Source organism: Rattus norvegicus, chromosome 7 (assembly GCF_036323735.1).
Source record: "Rattus norvegicus strain BN/NHsdMcwi chromosome 7, GRCr8, whole genome shotgun sequence".
Lineage (NCBI taxonomy): Eukaryota > Metazoa > Chordata > Mammalia > Rodentia > Muridae > Rattus > Rattus norvegicus.
In genome coordinates, this window is record NC_086025.1 from 125,086,236 (window position 1) to 125,108,007 (window position 21,772).

Here is a 21,772-nt window from a genome sequence, read left to right on the forward strand (position 1 = left end):
AAAGGAAAGCTACTTTCTGCTGGTCAAGAGAATAAAATCTGAGTTATACTTCTGCCATGTTCCTGTCATGGAGACATGACATTCTAAAGAGTCCTGAAGATTATAATATTACATACTATTGTCCCCTGAGCCCAGTGTTAACAAAATTGCTCCTGTAATGAGCTGGCCAGGAGACCACCCCCAAGAAAGCTGATTTACTTGAACCCATGCTAAAGAAATAGTAAGAGTAATTAATCCCTAACCAAACTTATAAACCCCTAGAGCCTTCCCTTAGACTAGGTGCTTAGAGGTCTTTCACTGTTAAATTAACCCCATTTTCTAACGTAAAATCTTAACTTCTATTTCCATTTTTTTTCTGATATTAGCCCATGCCTTAGGACTGCCTGCATAACACCCTGGGCAACACCCCCCCCCCACACACACACACACCTCTTTCTGAAGATCCCTGCATTCAGCTGCATACAGATTCTATTTCTGAGCCTGCCTGCTTTCTTGGAACTTAACTTGAATGGTCCAACTTTCTGCTTTCCTCTTATATGCCTCCTTCTTCCCCACAGCCTGCTCTGCCTTTATTCATGCATTTATTTTCTCAAACGCCAATAACATGGTTTGAGCTTCCTCTAATCCTGGTATTAGATTATGTTCTCAATGAGACTAAGAGCCCATGAAAAGGGGTCTTGTTTCCCAGAACAGCGGTATTGCAAAATATGCAAGTTCTGAAGCAGAGAGCACTGTTGTCCACCATGTGCCAGCATAAAAGGAGCATGTGGGAGCAATTGTGGTTTGTTTGAACCACAGCACCATATTCATTTGTTTCTCCCTGGAATTGACACCTATTCTGGATTTGGTTAAGCTTGTGCCCTCTGTACACTGGGGAAACAACAGCTACAAGTTACCAGGTGCTCCGCCCATATTATCAAGATTCCACACAAGATTGTTCCTGCCCAAGGCACTTGCTTTCTTTGTGTTGACCCTCCAGTAATTCCCTGGATACACTTTGATTCTTCTAACCCCACAGAGTTATTCGTATTGAATGAGATAGCATACCGAAGACTTAGTAGTAGTATTTGCTCAAGATAGTGACTTTTGAGGCACACTGTTTAGAAAATTCAACGTACAACAATAATTCATCTATTCAAGTCTGTCCCGGCTATAAGGAACACTGTCGCTGTCATTCTATGTACAGATGACAAAGTGGTGCATTAACCTATTTTCTGAAGTCACCTTCACAAAATCTCTCCTGGGGACTTTACAGTCAGAATTTTAAGACATGTTTAAACTCGCCTGGGTATTTAAATATGTGGTCTTGGGAAATGGTATTTCAAGGTTTTCTGAGGAAAGGAATCTCAGAATGACCTTTGGAATGTCTCCTAAAACTGACATACGCAGGTAGAAATGAATGGAATAGGATACTGGTCAAATGACTCTTCACTGGGACCGCCAAGGAGGCTGAGAACTCAAGATATACGTGGGTCAAGCTACTGACCAAGTAATCAATTCTCTAAGTGATGTAAACAGATCAAACTAGGCAACTGGGATAGCAGGTGAAGGCAAGAAAGTATGGCACAGGATTCATGACTGCTTATAAAATAAGGTCTACAAAAGTAATTGTGCACGGTTTATTTCTATGATAAAATGTGAAGGGTGGAGTGTATGGTGTGTGTGTGTGTGTGTGTGTGTGTGTGTGTGTGTGTGTGTGTGTGTGTGTGTAAGGAGGGGGCCATCATCAAGACAGCCCGTCTCTTTCATCTCTTTCTATAGGGTAACTCGGAGCATGGCTCAAGGTGTGGTCTGTTCTTAACAGTTTTATATTGTTAACAAATATGTGAGATAATCAATTTGTAAAGATATTGGCTTATAGTTTTAGAGGTTTCAGCGCATGGTGTATTGGCTGAGAGTGGTGTATCGTGTCTCTGGAAAACAATGGAGCAAAATTAACCACCAACATAGCCTGGAAGCCAGTGAGACAGATGAAGAGGAAGGGACAAGGTTCCATAATCCTCTTCAGGGGCCTCCAGTGACCCAAAGATCTAAGCCAACTGAAAAACACAACTCTCAACTTAAAGAGGGATAAGAGACAGTTTTTTTCTGGACTATGGCTTGAGAGCACATTTTCAGGATTTTTCAAATACCGTGTGCCACTGTGGTAACACTTGTAAAAACCTTCATAGTAACCAAATAAAGCAAAATGTCAACCAAGACACGTTCCAAATACACAGTGGAGATAGGGTTGTAGAAAAGTGAGGAAATGTCTGCTATAGGCCTCAGCCACTGCCCAGTGACATCCTTAGCCTATTATTTGTAGGAGCTAGTGGTCTGTTAACACATTTCAAAAGTGTTTAAAGCTAATAGTCAAAAGGATGTTAGGCCAGGCATAGAGGTGGGCAAGGTATGGTAATTAAGAGGGCCAGAAACATCCCAAGATGAATTATAACTGGGCTCTAGACCTGCAGCATTCCAAACCATCCACAACTGTTGACATTCTGTTACCTCCCTTGTAGGGGGCTCCTTGTATGTTCTAGTCTTGTTCTGGAATATTCATACCTCCCAATGGGCCCATCTCCTTAAGACTGTCAATTTTTACTAGCCTCATGGGATGGGACTCACTTGGGTCTTTGGGGACACTTTTCAAATCCATAGCAGTTATAAAGTTTGAAAACCTATGTTTTCAATCCTCTTACAATTGAAGTTGTGTGCAAAAATCTAGGAGGGGGAGTGAAGAGAGAGAATGTGGGAAGAGACAGCTGGCATTGGGGGATGGTGTGGAAACTTGGTGTGGTGGAAACTTCAAAACAAAAAAAAGAAGAAAAGAAAGAGAAAATTAACTTCTGCCTATTAGAACTGCCTTGTTATGAAAGACACAAGAGTCTTATTGTTTTAGTCATTATTCCTGGCAGGATTTGTTGTGCAATTATAAATTTATTAGGGGATTAGTTCCTGTGACATCATTCTAATCACTGATATCTAGACTAGACATTGGCTCACTGACTCAGTAAAGAGAAATACATATTGGCCAGCTCTTATGGAACTAGAAGCTGTACACAAGTTATGTCAGGTACTCAACTCTGCCGTTCAAGTGAAAGAAAGTAGCCACAGGCATTACATACATGAAATGTAGCTGTGGTTTCTTCCTGGCTGCGGCCAGAGGAACATAGTTTGCAAACCTCTTTCTTAGAACATAGCTCTGCAGAGACACACCCAGGCAGGAGGATTGTTGCCTAACACAGCACTCTATTCTCTAGTTACTAACTCCATAGATGTGGGATCTGCCAGCTTATTATTCTCTGGCCACAACAGCTAATCTTCAGATCACAGTTTTGAGATGGACTCTTTTTATTCACATGCTTCTGATTAAGAATTATGGTTTCCTCACATCTAAGTGTGGTTTTATTCATCTTGGACTTGACTTGTGAGGATCAGCTTCAGTCTGCATTTCTATGTCTTCTATAATTATTGTAGACTTCTGATCTCATTACCAAACCAATGGATATTTAGAACATATTGTGTGATTTCTGTTTCCTATAGCTGAGATATGAATTATCCTACCTGTTTATATATTTAGCATTAAGCTCATAACTGGCAATATGCCAAGAAAGTTAGGTAAACACTGAAAGATTTCTGGGAAATCTGACATTGTGAAGGTGTGTTTTTATCTTCATGGTAAAAAGGAATAATATTGTGGCAACTTATCTCCCTCAATCTTGAGGAAGAAGTGTATACAGCCTAACTTTAACTTGTACAGAATGTGGTGGTTTGAAAAAGGATGGCCCCCGTGTTGGTTTGTATATGTTTGGGCCAGGGAATGGCACTATTAAGAGGTATGGCCCTGTTGAAGTAGGTGTGTGTCACTGTGGGTGTAGAATTTAATATCCTAGTTCTAGTTGCCTGGAAGTGAGTATTCTGCTAGCAGCCTTCAGATGAAGATGTAGACCTCTCAGCTCCTCCTACACCATGTCTGCCGGGATACTGCCATGTTCCCACCTTGATGATAATGGACTGAACCTATAAGCCAGCCCCAATTAAATGTTGTACTTATGATAGTTGTCTTGGTCATGGGGTATATTCACAGCAGTAAAACCATGATTAAGATAGACCACCATACATTAATGTATTTGAATGATTAGTTATAGGAAGTGGCACTACTTAAGAAGGATTAGGAGGTGTGGCTTTGTTGGAGTAGATGTGGCCTTGTTAAAGAAGAGTATCACTTGGGGAGGGCTTCAAGATTTCAAAAACCCAAGCTGGACCAGTGTCTTGTTCTTCTTCCTGCTCCCCATGGATCCACATGTAGAACTCTCAGCTATTTTTCAAGCATACAGGCTGCCATGCCCTCCCCCCATGATGAGAAAGGACTACACCTCTAAAACCGTAAGCAAGCCCCAAATAAACATTTTCTTTTTTAAGAGCTGCTGTGGTCATGTTGTTTCTTCACAGCAATAGCACACTGACTAAGAGGCAGAGAAATCACAAACTGAGGTTTACCTTGTATTTGGAATAAAGGTTGCTAGTATTCATGTGGATACTAAATAGTACAGGAGAGGCTCTGTCTTTTGGAAAATTCGAGGCCCAATGGTGGCTTTCCATTCTAAAGTAATAAATAAAAATAAAAATATAAAAATAAAAATGCCTTTAGACATTTGTTTAAAATGCTTAACACTCAGAGAGAGGTAACTACACGTCTTAACATTATGTTCCATGAGAAACACATGAAGCAGAAGTTGTTGGAAGACATTTAACTGAGTGGATCTGGGATGATGTTACAAAGATTGAAGTGAAGATGAGAAGGCAGAAATGATGGTGGAAGAGGACAAGAAAACAGGGAAGTAGAGGTGTGCATTGTAATCAGAAAACAAAAGCTGACGATGTTCTCTCCTGCAGGAAGCAGGAGCTGATGCAGAGACCAAGGAGGGATGTGTCTTACTGGTTTGCTTCCCCTGGCTTGCTCAGCTTGCTCTCTTATAGAACCCAGGACCACCAGCCTAGGGACAGCACCGCCCACCATGGGCTGGGCCCTCCCCACTTGATCACTAGTTGAGAAAATGCCTCACAGCTGGGTCTCATGGTCAGCATTTCCTCAACTGAGGCTCCTTTCTCTGTGGTAACTTCAGGTTGTGTCAAGTTGACACACAGAACCAGTCAGTACAATTTCCAATTTTCTCAACACCCTGTTTGGAGGGACTGTTTTTCTCCAATGGGTGTTGCCAACTACCCACCATGAACTGACTTATCCTTGTAAACGTTTTGTTGGGAAATAAAGCATAACCAGGTGTTCCATCACTACCGTATGGTGATAGAATTTTTAATGAGATTATATTCGGAAAGTTTCCAGGAAACTTTAAATCTCGAAACCTAGGCTTTGGAGAGCTTGTGAATAAGTCAACTATTAATATTCTCTAAAAATATTCCAGTTTTTTTTTTATTAACTTGAGTATTTCTTATATACATTTCGAGTGTTATTCCCTTTCCCAGTATCCGGGCAAACATCCCCCTCCCCCCTCCCCTTTCTTATGGGTGTTCCCCTCCCAACCCTCCCCCCATTGCCGCCCTCCCCCCACCAGTCTAGTTCACTGGGGGTTCAGTCTTAGCAGGACCCAGGGCTTCCCCTTCCACTGGTGCTCTTACTAGGATATTCATTGCTACCTATGGGGTCAGAGTCCAGGGTCAGTCCATGTATAGTCTTTAGGTAGTGGCTTAGTCCCTGGAAGCTCTGGTTGCTTGGAATTGTTGTTCATAAGGGGTCTCGAGCCCCTTCAAGCTCTTCCAGTTCTTTCTCTGATTCCATCAATGGGGGTCCTATTCTCAGTTCAGTGGTTTGCTGCTGGCATTCGCCTCTGTATTTGCTGTATTCTGGCTGTGTCTCTCAGGAGCGATCTACATCCGGCTCCTGTCGGTCTGCACTTCTTTGCTTCATCCATCTTGTCTAATTGGGTGGCTGTATATGTATGGGCCACCTGTGGGGCAGGCTCCGAATGGGTGTTCCTTCAGTCTCTGTTTTAATCTTTGCCTCTTCCTTCCCTGCCAAGGGTATTCTTGTTCCCCTTTTAAAGAAGGAGTGAAGCATTCCCAGTGTTGTATGATTACAGTAGAGTAAACCACCCATTTCTCCAAAATAGAAGGCCCAGTGATTATGATGATTATGATTCGTGCTCAGGGAAGAGATCACTACAGATCTAAGGAGCCCGTGCCTGAAGAGCTCATGAGGTATATGTACGTGACCTGCTTCCTCTACTGGCTCCCAGAGGTCAACCCTGACAAGCTTCCTGAAGACAGTTCTTGTCTCCCCACTGTTTTCTCACACATTTCTCTTCCATGATGGATTGACTGGGTAAACAAATCCACTCTATTTTTATATCTCTTCAAGAAATTTAATACCTTTCCTTTGGGCTAAGATTTACTCTCTCTGAGAAGAGAGTCTCATAATCTCTTGGGAAAACCCCACAGCCATTCTTGATGCAAAGTAATTTTAAACAAAATGCTTGAAGACAGAAGAGTTGGCAAGCACTTGAACATCTAAGTCGTTAATTTAACCTGGAGGACACATCCTGTGGCTTTATGTTTCCAGAGCAGGACCTGATATGATCACATTGTATTTATCTATTGAAATATCACACCATATTCCACAAATATGTATAGTTGTGATAGTATATATAAATGAAGCTCTATAAAAGACTAACATCGAAAACTTCACAATAGACGGAAATTTCTTCCACATGATCAAAGCCCAAAGTTAGTCTTGCATGTTTTTCCACAGAGCAGCTGTTTCTTCTTAGAATGGCTTATTGTTGCTAATTTACAGAAGTGTCTGTCTTTGTCTGTGTGTCACAAAAGACACAGGAGAGAAGCCTTCTTGCATTTTCTTTCCTTTATTATGCAAACCACCGTTTTCTTCTCTTCAACAGCAGAGCCCTCATATAGAGACTTGAAGAGACTGTCATCCTGCTCCTTCGAGCTCCTCATTCTAAAGTTCATGTTGAACTTTTAATATCATTTTCTAATTTGATCTTGAAACAAAATTTCCTAAAGATGAATTTCTTTTCCTCCATGATATGCATTTTGAGAATTATATTATAAAAAACATTTTACCACTATTGTGTACCTCATTCTATTTTCTATTTCTATTTTCTCTCATTACTTCAGAACTTACCTGAGTGGTTTATTATAAAAATGAGATTATTTGTTTTAACTTCTAGTTTCTTACACACTCTGCATTACTATGTTTTGCAAATGTGGTTATGAAATTAACTCATCGTATTATAATCACTTAAAATTAATAACCTTGATAAAGCATTTTAATATAATTGTACACTTTTATATATTTTTTATATTATGATAAAACATCTCATTTTAGGCAGAGTTCCTGAGAAAATGCAAAACTATATTTTGCACGCGGCCTAACGAGAGCAATAATTACTTAGTATATTTTTTTTAAATCACATTGAGTCACATATGTGCTAGGAACAACATTAGAAAACATTTCATGAAACCTGAGGTGGCTTAGCCCCTTGAATTAAAATCTTTTGAATCCAGCTCAGCACAGACTGTTTAGTGACGTCAGTGGAGGCAATGTGACAACAGCAGCAGCAAAAGCCATTCATGGGCATTGTGTGGAGGGTATGACACAGCCTTCGGATGTCCCCAGGAGGATGCTGGGTAACTGGCATCACTACAAAGTTGATCATGAAGGTCAGCCAGCCTGTCACCGGTTCACCCAAGGTACGTGTCGAGGCCAGAAAAGCTAGAGGAATTTCAAGTGTTCAGAGCTTCTGTTCAGCTCAGTCCCTACTGTTGATGTAGCTTACTTGAATTGCTGTCTGTCCATCTGTCTGCTCACGTGGTCTTGCCCTTTTGGCTCTGCTGCTGGACTCAACTCTGGAGCCTCGCTCCACTCTGTGGCTCAACAGCAGCTGCCGCTGCAGCAACAGCAGCGATATCATTTCTCTAGGAACAGCTGGCTTGTTATTTCCACCTAGGCTCCTTCCGGTTCCTTCCGGCTTTCCTCTCCTGAGCCACACTGCCTGTTTCTCTGATCTTTGTTTTGCTCGTTAACCCTCTCATTTCTCAATACTTGGGAAATTTTGATAGTTGCTGATCTAGAACAATCTCGAAGGTAAGCCTCTGGTAAATTTTCTAGATTAGGTAAATTACTGGCTAGGCCCGTCGGGAATTATTTGATCACTTGATTAGATGGACTGAGGTGTGAAGATTTGCCCGATGTAAATGGCACTATTCCCTGGGCTGAGGTCCCAAATTAAATCTGAAGGAGAAAGGCAGTTGATCACCAGCGTCTTTCGCTCTGCTTCCTAACTGTGAATGCACTCGGGCCAGTCGCCCCAAGCTCCTACAGGTATAAGTCCCAGGGTGGAGCATTCCCTCAAGCTATGAATTGACATAAATTCCTCCTTATCTAAGTTACTTCTCTTTTGTTCACCATTGTTAAGTCTGGTGCCTGCAAAGACCCATATTCCCAGGACTGAAGTTACAGATAGTTACAGATAGACTACAGATAGTCCTCTGGAAGGCCAGCCAGTGCTCTTTTTTTTTTTTTTTTTTTTGGTTCTTTTTTTCAGAGCTGGGGACCACACCCAGGGCCTTGACGCTTCCTAGGCAAGCGCTCTACCACTGAGCTAAATCCCCAATCCCGCCAGCCAGTGCTCTTAAGCTATGAGACATCACTTCAGAGCTTCAGCTATCACAATAGCATGAAGAGTAACTATGCCAACATCTTAAAGGCCTTGCCCAAAAGAAAGCAAAACTGGCATCTGCAGATCCCTGGTAGTTTAGTGATGTTATAAAAAATTAAAACCGAGTGTATTTATAGCTGCTTATGGTAGCATGGGACTTGCTTTTAATCCCATAAATCGGATACTGCAGCCAGGTCTAGGATCACATACAGAAGTCAAGAGCTCCACAAAGAGCTTGTGTTAATAGTGTCCTTACAGACATTCTAGCCCCATGTTCCACTGCAGATTGGCCAACGCAAGGACACACAACTCAGTAAAAACAAAACAAAAAAATAAGAAATCTGAATTTTCTATTCTATTTTAATATACTTTTGTAAGAGGAGCTATTCTATCTTTAAAATTTTTATAATAAAGCTGCCAAAATTTATAAGAGATTGATCAGCTGTTGCTTCAAGTTTCATGAGAGTATTAGCTCGCCAGCCAGCTCATCAGATTTAGGCAATAGGAATACACTGCAATAGAACTAGTGATGTGAAATCATTTCAATTTTCTAATAGTCAATTCAATTATTTTGTTTATATTTCAAATGTTATCCCCTTTCCCAGTTTCCTGCCCATAAACACCCTATCCCCTCCTCCCCTCCCCCTGCTTCTATGAGTGTGTTCCCCTACCCATCTCCCTGCCCTGACATTCCCCTACACTGGGGCATGGAGCCTTGGCAGGACCAGGGCTTCTCCTCCCATTGATGCCCAACAAGGCCATCCTCTGCTACATATGCAGCTGGAGCCATAGGTTAGTCCAAGTGTACTCTTTGGATGGTAGTTTAGTCTCTGGGTTCTCTGGTTGGTTGGTATTGTTGTTCTTCTTCTGGGGTTAAAAACCCCTTCAGCTCCTTCAGTCCTTTCTCTAACTCCTCCAAAGGGGACAATAGTTCTCAGTTCAATGGTTGTCTGCAAGCATCTGCCTCTGTGTCAGTTTCATTTTAAGTAGTATTTTAATTTGTTTTTTTTTTTGAGAATTTCATGCACTCTATTTTGAACATATTCAGTCTCCTTCTCCAGATCCTCCATAGCCACACGCTCCACCCTCCCAAGCCTTCCCACTCAATTTGGCGTTTCCTATTGCCCCTCCTTCCATTGAGTTCAGCTTGTGTTGCCCAGCTAGTCTTGGGGTGGGGGCTTGCCTTTGCATGTGATCAACCTTCCAAGATTCTCATAATTAAAATCAAAGAAAAAAAAAAACTTACTGTCTCTCTTCAGCACCTATCATAGGTAAATGTCCCATTCTGTCAGTGGTAGGATTTCTTACCCATTTCCCCTTTTTATATGTTGGGATTTGTCCGGTTGGCGTTTGTGTGAGAGCTTTTGTATATTGTCACAGTCTCTGTGAGGTCATACATTCCTCTGCCATAGTGTTTGGAAAACACGGTTTCCTTACATTATGACTGCCTCTAACTTTAAAATTCTCTCCATTCTTTTTCTCAAAGAGCACTGAACCTTGGGAAGAGGGATGTAGTGTGTTTGCCCTGTTTAGAATTGAGCACTCACTCCTGAGTCTACTCCGCTTGTTGCCCAGGGAGGATTCTCTATGTTAGTTACCATCCAATACAGGAAGGAGTTTTTCTGGTGTGTGTTGAGAGCAAATATTAATTTTTAAAAAAGAAACAGGTGGAAGTAACCTAGAAAATACATCTTATATGGCTGGTATGGCTTATAAACTGACCAATAAGGCTTGAGGTAGATAGAACTGCTGTATGGCTTAACATTTATTTCAGGAAGTTTACACGGTTTGACCATATGCATCATTTAGAGAGGGTGATATCAGACAGTTGTCCCCTGGTGAAACAAACTCTACTCAATAGAAAGTGCATGTCAACAGCTATGATTGTACGATTGTGAAAAATTCCATCTGGTCTTGTATCATCATGGTGTGCCATATGCCCCCTTTTCCCATTTCTTTTCCCACTGACTCCTGTTTTGTGCATTTCCCTAGCCAGACTCCCTTAAAACTCTTTGAATCCATTGCTAACCTGGTTACTTTCTTCACAATGCGTTAAATGCAGGGGCAGGCAATGTCAGTATCTCTGTGACCCTTAAGTCTTGCTATCTCCACTTGAGATCTTCTCAGGGTATAGAAGGCACCTCTATTTCTCCTCATCTTTCTCTGTCCAAGCCCATCTCAGCATCACCTTTACTTCTCTGAGTAGATTTGTTTATGTCCACTGTCCCTCTACCTGTCTTCCTTACTGTCTCATATGAATGCATTATATTATTATTACTATTATTATTATGATGATTATTACTATTATCCATATAACCTAATCACTGTGTCTATAACCCCTTTGCCTATTATTTAGAGTAAATAATTTAAGGCAATAAAAAAGGTTTTTAATAAGTAATTATTCAATTCAGAGCTATCTCAAGCATGAAGGAAGGAAATTAATTGTTGAATGATTATCTCAAACAATTTATTTTATTTATATACTTATTTCTTATTATATTTAATGCACCGATATCTAGAGATAAGCACTGTCACTGTTTTAGAGTAGAAAATCTGGGGTTAGATGAGTGGAGGGATCTCAGACAACTGACTGATTCCTTCAGAGGATATGTTGGGCTTTTGGGGTGGCTGGTGACTGGGTCTCAGTTTGGAAGAAAGGCAGCCCAGGCAAGGCCAGAGAGCTCCAAGAGCATCTCTCTCTCTGTGTTTTCTAGTATTATAGACAAGAGTGTTATTTTTTCCTTAGACCCCATTGTCTGTTCCTGCTCATGCAGTTTCTAGTCCTCCCAGCCCCAGGCTCTCCCAGATGTCTTTCCCATTGCTGCTTAAGCAAAAGATGCTTGTATGTTTCTGCTACTGCTGATCTTGTTGGCGTTAACACAGCCTGTTCAGCTTTCCACCCTCGTTTTCATTGTGTGACGACTCCCTGTGTTGCATTTCCTCCTTTTACATCTTCACAGAAGTTTGGGTTTTCTGATTTGTCCTAAACATGCACAGATTCAGAATGTGCACGCTGGAGCTCCAACAGCCCACACCCCCTTCTATTAAAACAAGAGCCCACGGTTCAAGCACAGTTACTGGGCTGTCTTTGGGAAACCAGGAGCAGATGCTAGCCCACGCCTCTCCCAGTCTAAGAAGGGAGAGTGATGCATTACGATAGTAACTCGTGTTTTAAAACGCCTCATGCAGTGTTCAAATGATTTTACATTGTATATATCATTTTCACTGAATTTTGTTAGCAGACTTTCACAGAAGTGTTAAAACAGATTTTTTTGATTGCCTGGGTTTCCTTCCTTCCTTCCCTCCTTCCTTCCTTCCTTCCTTCCTTCCTTCCTTCCTTTCTTCCCTCTCTCTCTCCTTCCTCCCTTCCTCCCTTTTTTTCTTGTCCCCTGTCCCTCTGTAATCCAAAACTTTCCCCATGATCTTGTTAAAAGCCAGCTCTCGCCAACTCCATTAGACCCATTTAAGTGATAATTCAGAGAAAGAGGAGAGAAATAAAGAAATAAATGACATTCTACTCATGGTGGCCATCCATTATACATGAGAACATCACATGTGACTGCCACAATTACAGAGATAATTGGAATTCTAGAGCAATAAAAAAAAATTCCTGCAAAAGATACCAAAACAATGGTAAAGTTTACATACAGTATTCTTTCTGGGGGTATAGTAAACCCAAAAGGGATTTGTATTAATTGGGGTTTTACTGCTATGAACAGACACTGTGATCAAGGCAAGACTTATAAAGGACAAGATTGAATTGGGGCTGGCTTACAGGTTCAGAAGTTTAGTCGATTATCATCAAGGTGGGAGCAAGGCATTGTCCAGGCAGGAATGGTGCAGGAGGAGCTGAGAGTTCTACATCTGCATCTGAAGGCAGACAGGAGAAGACTGGCTTCCAGGCAGTTAGGATGAGGCTCTTAAAGCCCATGTCCACAGTGACACATCTACACCAACAAGGCCACACCTCCTAATAGTGCCACACCCAGGGCCAGCCATATACAAACCATCCCGGACTTCTTTAAAGAAAGAAGAAACTATACTCATAAGTCAGCATCTTACTCAGCCATCTTCACAGAATTTCTTCATTGGACAGGAACAAAGACAAACCCACAACTAGACAATGTACAGAGAGCCTTGTACTGAGTGTTCACTCAGTCCTAAATGAGGTGTCTCTGTTAATTCCCCTTCCTCAGGGCTCAGGGGGGAACCCCGTGAAAGAGGAGGCACAAAGATTCTAAGAACCAGTGGAGATGAAGGACACCAAGGAAACAAGGCCTTGTAGACCCAACATGGCTGGTGTACATATGCACTCACAGAGACTGGGGGTAGCATTTGTAGGTACTGCACAGGTCTACATCAGGTGGAGTCCCAGTGCTCAGAAAGGGCATAGACCAAAGCTACCATCCCTAACCTAGAATCTATCTCTAGCTGAATCAACAACTCACAAAAAGAAAAAATAGTCTTCTCTAGTACAATTACACTGAATATATACACCCCCATGGCCAGCCGTAAGTAGGTGGCCAACACAGCATGAACTCAATATTACTTTTGGAAGATTTTTGTTTCATAACGCCTTCACTGGGTCTTCTCTTCTATTTTTACCTCACAGCTCTTTTGATCACTCACAGATTATGTTTTCCAATTTGTTTTTTATGGGATTTCTGTGTATGAGAGAGTGTGTATTATGTGTTTCTTGGGCTTTTCCATTGGCTCTTTTTAAATTTGTTTGTTTGCTTATTGTGCCCTATGCTGGTTTGGCTCTTTTTATTTTATTATGTATTTTTTTACATGCCTGTTTGTTTTGTAATGAGGAAAAGAAAGGATGAGGGGTTAGGTGGGCCGGGGAATTGAATAGGATCTGGGAGGAGCTGGGAGAGGGGAAACTGTAATCAGAATATATTGCATAAAAATCTATTTTTAATGTTTCACTTATTTTTATTTGCATTGGTATTTTGCCTGTGTGTATGCATGTTCGGGTGTTGGATCCCATGGAACTAGAGTTACAGGAGGCTATCTATGAGGTACCATGTGGTTGCTGGGAATTGAACCCATATCCTCTAGAACAGTTGGTGTTCTCAACGACTGTGCCACATCTCAAGCCTAAAAAATCTATTTTAAGTAGAAAAATAATAATACAGAACAAATCAACCTTATCCAGAGCAATGATCTCTACCTATCTAATACTGTGACCCTTCAATGCAGTTCCTCATGTGTTGGTGACCAACCATAAAATTACTTTTATTGGTACTTCATAACTGTAATTTTACTGCTATGAATCATAATGTAAATATCTTATTTGCATACGGTCTTAGGTGAGCCTGGTGAAAGGGTCATTCATCCCCCAAAGGGTAAGACCCATAGGTTGAGAACCACTGACTTAGAGTCTTTGCTGTTAACTCTCAAGAGCCTGAGCTAAAAGGAAAGACAAGACAATTTCACCTGGAAGCAAGAGTCTTCTTGGTTGCTGGGGATTCAGCTACTGCCTGAGTTCTTGGAGAGCCAGTGGCATGGGTACTCGCAAATTACACACACACACACACACACACACACACACACACACACACACACACACACACAAACCCCTTTCATTCAGCAATGCCCAGCATCATTATTTTATGTACAGAATCACTAATTTCGATCAAGTTAGAACAGAGTTGGAATTTAGCAAGGTTTGCCTGTTACTGTACTCTGTGGGGAAGGCTGTTACCTCTTTAGACATAGCTGCCGTCCTTCTCAGTCTAGCATTTACAGCAATGTGAGGCTCTGGCTACAACTACCCTGTTAATGAGAGTAGCTCTCAAGAGAATTTTATAAATGAAAAACACAAAAGGAGGCAGAAGCAAGTAATTAGTAATCTAGGGAAGTTCACCTGACAGAATGCATATTTTCAAAGTAAGTAATGGGACTTTCTAGAAATGTATGAAGTGGGAACTCCCAATCTAGTGAATGATTGACTAGCCAGGACTCTTTCCACAGAATAACAGAAAAGTGACTCAAAACGTCTTTCACAAAAGAAAATGTATTTGTTCCTGTACAGAAAAATCAATCAATCAATTAATAAATAAAACAAACAAACCAAAGCCTTAAAGCAACATTTCAGTCACAGTTAGATGAAAAGCATCCCACATTAATACTCTGTCTCTCTTGAACAGGGTCCTGTTGCTTTATAGGAAAAAAGGCTGACCACATCTCACTTCTTATCCCACAAACACATCCACCTCAACCAAACAGTCGATTCCACCCTTATCTCCAAAGCAATGTTCTGAGAAAGATTCTTATTGACCTGTCTTGATTAACCGCATGTTCCTAAACCAGTCACAATATCCAGAAGCCTGGGGGGACTTTGACAAGATTTATATTCTCACTCCCGATGTTTCATAAGGATGGATCAGATTCATGTGAACAAAATAGAATGGGGTTCCCAAAAGAAAAGAGGAATCATTTTACAGAATAAGAAAGCAAAGGTGGATAACCAAGAAGAGTCATACAGGCTACTGTACAGAAGGCTTGGTGTCAGACCAGAAATGTTCAGAGGGAGGACTTCCTGGGGCTCTCGGATGACAAGTTCTCTCCTTGTATGAGAGAGAACATTCTCTGAGATGAGCAGTCTCCTTTGTCACATAGCCTCATGTCATAACACTCACCAAGTGTATGCTCAAAAGTAGCTGGACCTCCTGCAACACAATACCTCTGAAACAGTGAGCCAAACTTAGCATTTCCTCCTCTTCATTTGACTTTTTAAGGCAGTTCTGCCACAGCTACACAAAGCTAACTAACTCTGTAGGCAATAATGTTCAGACATAAAGCTAGCTGCTTAACATAGGGAAAGATTTCAATGTGTGAAAACAAATTCTTATACATAAAAAGATAGCTCAGACATGGTCTAAATAGGAGTGGGAGAGCACCGGAGTCCCTTGTAACTGGTTTCATTTTTATTTCTCATATATATTTTTGTAAACCTACACATGCACGCACACACACACACACACACACACACACACACACACACACACACAGCTAAAAGGTAAAAGATAGATTTTCTGCTGTACTTTTTGTTTTCTGTACAAATACCAGATAAAATTTACTCCTTCTGAAAGGAATATTAATTTAAAGCTAGCTAGACTTACAGTGTCAAAGGGTTATCATCTATGGATTTGCATCAAAGTGATGGAAAAATGTAGATTATTTAATTGCTTTAAAAGAAAGTAAACATAAACCCCATTATTCTACTTACTTGTGATCTGATTCTTTAATTATAATTATAGAACTTTTGTTTCAATATTTCCTGCTGTCTGCACTATATTTGACAATTTGTAAGTTTTCAGCTTTTCCGTCTGACTTGTCCTACTTAAAACCATTGCCTTTTACCATTAGCTAAAGGGTGTCTCTCTGCTAGTACGGAAGGCAGCTTCAGTAAAGACAAAGATAGAGTTTAGGGATACAGGATGACTGCATTTGCTTTCCTGGGAACATCTATTTCTACTTAAGAGGAAATAACAAAGTATATATACTCAGTAGAGATTAATCATCCATGACTGGAACTCAGAGCCAAGTCAAACTTCTCTGAGTAACAAGGAGCTGTTGAAAGGAAACATTAATGACCACACATTGATTACTGTTCTGGCTAGTTTTATGTCAACTTGATATAAGCTAGAGTCATCGCAATGGGGAGAGTGCCTCTGTATGACCCAGCTCTGGGGCATTTTCTTAATCAGTTATTGATGGGGAATGGCCCAACCCATTGTGGATGGTGCTATTTCTGGGATCACAGTTCTATACATGAGCCTGGCTGAGCAAGCCAGTAAGCAGTACGACTCCATGGCCTCTGCATCAGCTCCTGCCTCCACCTTCCTGCCCTGTTGAGTTCCTGTCCAAACTTCCTTTGGTGATGAACAGTGATATGCAAGTGTAAGCCAAATAAATAATTTCCTCCTCAACTTGCGGCTGGTCATGGAATTTAATCATAGCAATAAAAACCCTAAGACCATAACCGTGAATATTTTACTTTGTTAATCACTAAGGACTTAACATCTCCACACTCTGAGGCCTACTGGATCCTTCTTGTTTTTAAAATCCAAATGACAGGGGTTCAAGAGATGGCTTAGCTCTTAAGAGCACTTGTTCCTCTTGGAGAGGACCAGATTTGATTTCCAGTACCCATATGGTGGCTCACAACCATCCGTAATTTCAGTTCCGAAAGATTCAGCATCCTCTTCCAGCTTCTATGGGATGCGAGCACTACAGGCAGTGCATTTATATAATTCAGGCAAAGCATCCATATACATAAAATAAGAATAAATAAATCTTAAAATCTGAATGACAGTATTTTATGTTTTTCTATTCTACTTCAAGTACAAAAAATACTGTCTCGCACCTGTTTTTCTTGGCACATGTTTCTTGCTTAGCATTCAAGAGTGTGTCTTCCTCCACACACACTTCCTGCATGTCAGAGCACTGTTCACTCAAGCTGCTTCTGTGGACTTCTGAACATGACTTCTCAGGTAACTATTATTCCTTCAAGACACTGGAGCTTCCGCCATGCTCTTTCAGTAATTGCTTACAACCTTCTGTTTAACAAAATGTTACTCAAAGTCCTGAAAAAGAAGAAAAGTGTTTGCAATGGACTCAGAAAAAGGCAGAGATTGCTCAGCTTTGACTGGAAGTGGATGTGGGGGTCTCTAGGATTAAGCTGCAGATCTGCTGGTCTTATGGAGATGATTTCCCTCCATGACAATATTGTGTTTCCCAAGAACCTTCCTCCAGACAGTCCAGCTGTCTGCTCTCAGGTTTAATATACACACAGCACATAGTATTTTAACTTTTGGAGAACATATACTCTCTAGACTAGAACTGACTTTATATGTTCATTTATCAAGCGTCCCTTAAAAACCATCCATATTCCAAATACAAACACACGAAATCGTCATGGAAAATGGCATACTTCCTTGTTTTAACAGCAGTGTACAGATAGTTTTTGTCTTGATACACATGTTGCACAAATCAAAACACATGTTTAAAACTCATAAATAGGATTTGAAAAACTGAAAATAAAGGACATAAACCTCTTTGTAGAAATAAAAGAATGGCATGTAGACCTTTATTTTTACAGTTATACCTCTGCTATTCTCTTTGTCTTTCAAACGTGTATATTTATTCTCTATAGATTCAGGGTATAAATGACTTCCTTATTACAGTCCCTCTAGAAACTATTTTCAAAATTGTCATGATTTATAAGTTTCTGAAAAGTGAACTATCAAAGTCTCCAAAGTTGGGGGCAGTGCAAATGACTTGAAATAGTTCCATATGTTGTAAACAAGAAAACATGTAATTCTTCCCTCTGAGGATTTGCAGATGACACAAGATGGTGCTGAGAGAGGGGATTATCAATTGTCAAGCGACAAGGAAATAACCTATATTTGGAACATATCTTATGAGATTAAAAACTGTCCATGGATAAATGCTAACTTTTATTAGAGTACACAATCATTTGTTCATTTTCGATACATATTTATGAGCGCTATCAAAATGCTCAGCATTGTGGAGGATATAGACAGTAAACCATGGTCTCAGAAAGTAAGTGCTGTATAAATGTCATGTATTTATGCTCATGTGTGCATACAGGTCTACCAAGTAGTAATACATATACTAATGTCTACTAGAGGAGAAAGCAGAAAGCTACTACGAAGATCAGCGATCCATCATTCCCACCAGATGACGTAGGTTAGTCATGAAAGAAAATGATCCAGTTTGTAAAACAGTGGACATGTAAGTGACAGAAATGATTTAGACAGGGGACATCAGAACTGGGCTTGCAGGTCTGGAGCATCCCACGGAGATTCTGCCACATTATTTCACAATTATGAGGCTGGACAGGATGCTTTTGAACCAAGGAATTGATAGCATGATGGTCTGATCACAGTCGTGGTTGAAGAAGTCAACTTGGCAATGTAAAAAAGCCAAGGATAAGCGAGAAGAGAAAATAAAACATCCGAAAATAATTCTGACATTATCATGGCTGGCTTTTGAAATCCTCACATAATTATTGTGACTGCGTCTTCCATGAGACACAGTGGCTTGACCTTTAGGAGTCCATATTCAATGTTTATCCAGATTTTGCATTTTATTAAGTTAAAATTATCTCAGATGTTTCACTGTTTACCAGTTTCTTTTTGGCCTTTTATTGCATTTCCAAAGTGTATTGCATTAATGCAATAAATGTTTAGAAGTGGGGAAAAAGGAAGCCCATTTGTTGCCTAATATGTGTGTATATTTGCTTTGTTTTGTTTTAAAAGGGGGATCTCACTGTTTAGCCCTGGCCATCCTAGAACTTGCTATGTAGAGCAAACTGACCTCAAGCTGGCCACTGAGATCTGTCTCTGCCTCCCAAGTACTGGGATTAAAGGCAACGGCACCATGCCTGGCCATCATATATATATATATATATATATATATATATATATATATATATATATATATATTGACCATATGGAGTGCAATGTCTATAGGATTGCCAGAGAACAGAGCCATCTGTGTGTGGCTTGTAGCAGAGGATATGAAGAATGCACAAATTGATCTTAAGGGCATTTGTTTTACTTCGTTTCTTTCTGAATCTTTTCTCACGTTGAATATTTCAAATAATCTAGGCTTAGAAGAGTTGAGAAATTCACATTAGAGTAAATTTGAAAGCTACCTGCAGAGAACTATTGTCAGTGATAATGTTGGGTCTGGAGTCATTTTTCAATTACAATGTATTTTGGATAAAGTGTAATCTCTGGTCACTCTAATAGAATTTCATTGTTCCTTGGCAATGAATCTCTCTTACTTAATTTCTCACTTATGTGCTCAAGCTTGAAATAGCACCAGACACATAATAATACCAAAGTCTGGAGAAACTCATGAGTTCTGGACAAAGGTTTGATTATCAGAAAACAGGTTAGGAGGAACCTGAAAAGCAGACTCCAGGCACAGAGGTAACATGTGAGAGAGAAGAGATGACCAGTGAAGGAAATCTTCCCACAACTCGGGATTTGGAAAAGAATCAGTTTGTTAAGAGATCACCTCAGTCACCAGCATCTGGATATGCCAGACAATGTGCATGTTCAAAGGCTGAGACAAACTCCTCATGCACTGGGCACAGGTTTAAAAAGTCTGCAGTCCTCCATGGTTCTAGGTATAGAGACTGGTGGAGGGGAGGGCACATAAATCTCCCTAGGAAAGGGAAATTGGATAGTTATGGATGAGGGGTTGGAATGAGAGGATCAAGTGAAGAGAGGGAACAGAGCTAGACAGGGAGAAAGGAAGTAATATGGAAAGAGACAGCTAAAATTAACCACCATTTTTGGGGATAGTAAAACACACACACACACACACACACACACACACACACACACACACAGACTTCTGTCATAGTAGAAGTTTCCTAAAGTATATACATAGATGAGGGCACTCTAAGTAAAATCCTCAAATAATTTGAGGATCTGGAGGACATTTTTTGTCACTAAATGAAGTTTTCAGTCCATGGATTAGGTTACAGCTAATTGAGTTGTTGGACCATGGGTAACTCCAAACAACCCAGGCTGCTGTTGTCAGGACTAAAGGTTGCTCTCCATAACGTGTTGACAAGGCCCCCTTGCTGAGGACAACACCTACACAACTCATTGCATATGGAGAAATTGAGTTGAGGCCTACATAGAAACTTCACCCCTGTATGCTAGTATCTTTGGTACAGAGAGGTAAAAGCAAATACTACTGTTCTTTTTTTTTGTTTTTTTGTTTGTTTGTTTGTTTTAACAATATAAAAGTAAAACAGAACAAAAGCCATAACGAAAATATGACTCCTAATGACATTCTGCTATACTTACAGATCAGTATCTTTCTCAGCCATCATCAGAGAAGCTTCCTCCTACAACACATAAGAACAAATGCAGAGACCACAGCTGAAAATCTACAGAGAATGGGAGTCCTTGGAACATTCACCCCTAAATTGGATGTGTCCATCAAACACTTCTCTGTGGGTTCCTATGTGCATGAATCCTGATGATTTAGAGGGCCTTGTCTTCCTGTGTACTCCATCCCCCTGGCTCTTACAATCACACTTTTTCTGTCTCCTCTTCCATGAGATTCCCTGAGCTGCGAGGGGAGGGATATGATGGAGATGCCCCATTGGACTCTCCATTTAATGTCGGACTGTAAGACTCTGTGTCTAATCCTATCTGTTGCCAGAGGAAGCGACTCTGATGACCGAGTAAGGCACTGAACTATGACTCCAGCAGAATATGCATAGGAGTCATTTTATAGATTCTTTTTTTTTTTTTTAGACCAGCAGTATTTGGTTTTACCTTAGGTGTCTAGGCTATCAACTCTCTGCTTCTTGGTCATCCAATTATGGGTTCTGTCTGATGGAGTAGGTCTTAAGTCAAATCAGACACTGGTTGACTACTCCCGCAAATTCTCTGCCACCCCTCCCCTACAATATCTTGCAGGCAGGACAGATTTTAGGTAAAATGTGTTATGGCTGTTTACATTTCTCCTTTGGTAGCCTGCAGAGAATCTTCTCACATTAAACATACTAGAAATTAGGGGTAAAGGCTCCATATAGGCACCAGCTCAACTTGTTCATGTTCAATGAGTTGTGTGGGCATTGTCCTCAGTAATGAGACACCACTGGTCAGTGTGCTGAGACCAACCTATAGTCTTAGCAACTAGGTTGTCTGGGAATTTCCACGTACCTCCTCTGCCCCCCATAGTCAACAATTCAATGCAACCCAGTCCCAGTACTAAAAGTCACATTTGGGAAAAAGAGATGGCCAATTGGGACTTCATCTCCCCCACTATTAGGAGACCCCACTAGGCTCTCCTTCATATATTTTAGGAAGTTGGTCGGCTGCTGTTCACTCACAACTATAGCAAACTTCTTAGGCAAAGAAACTAGTGACAACCTGTTGTGGTTTGCCCTGGAGTTATCTGTATTTTGATGCTAATTCCACTGCCCCAAGGACAGCTGCCTAGTCATGTACTCACGATTCACCAGAACCTTCTCCCCATTTAATCTGTAAAATACAGGTGAGGGCAGGTACAGGATAGAAGGA

General features: G+C 40.7%; 1 long non-coding RNA gene across 1 annotated transcript; it reads left to right on the plus strand.

Moving 5' to 3' along the window:
• Positions 1-7,595: 7,595 nt before the first annotated feature.
• Positions 7,596-20,732, plus strand: LOC120093711 (uncharacterized). Its single transcript, XR_005487325.2, has 3 exons — positions 7,596-7,713; positions 18,306-18,404; positions 20,548-20,732. It is a non-coding gene; the product is annotated as an uncharacterized LOC120093711 (long non-coding RNA).
• Positions 20,733-21,772: the final 1,040 nt, after the last annotated feature.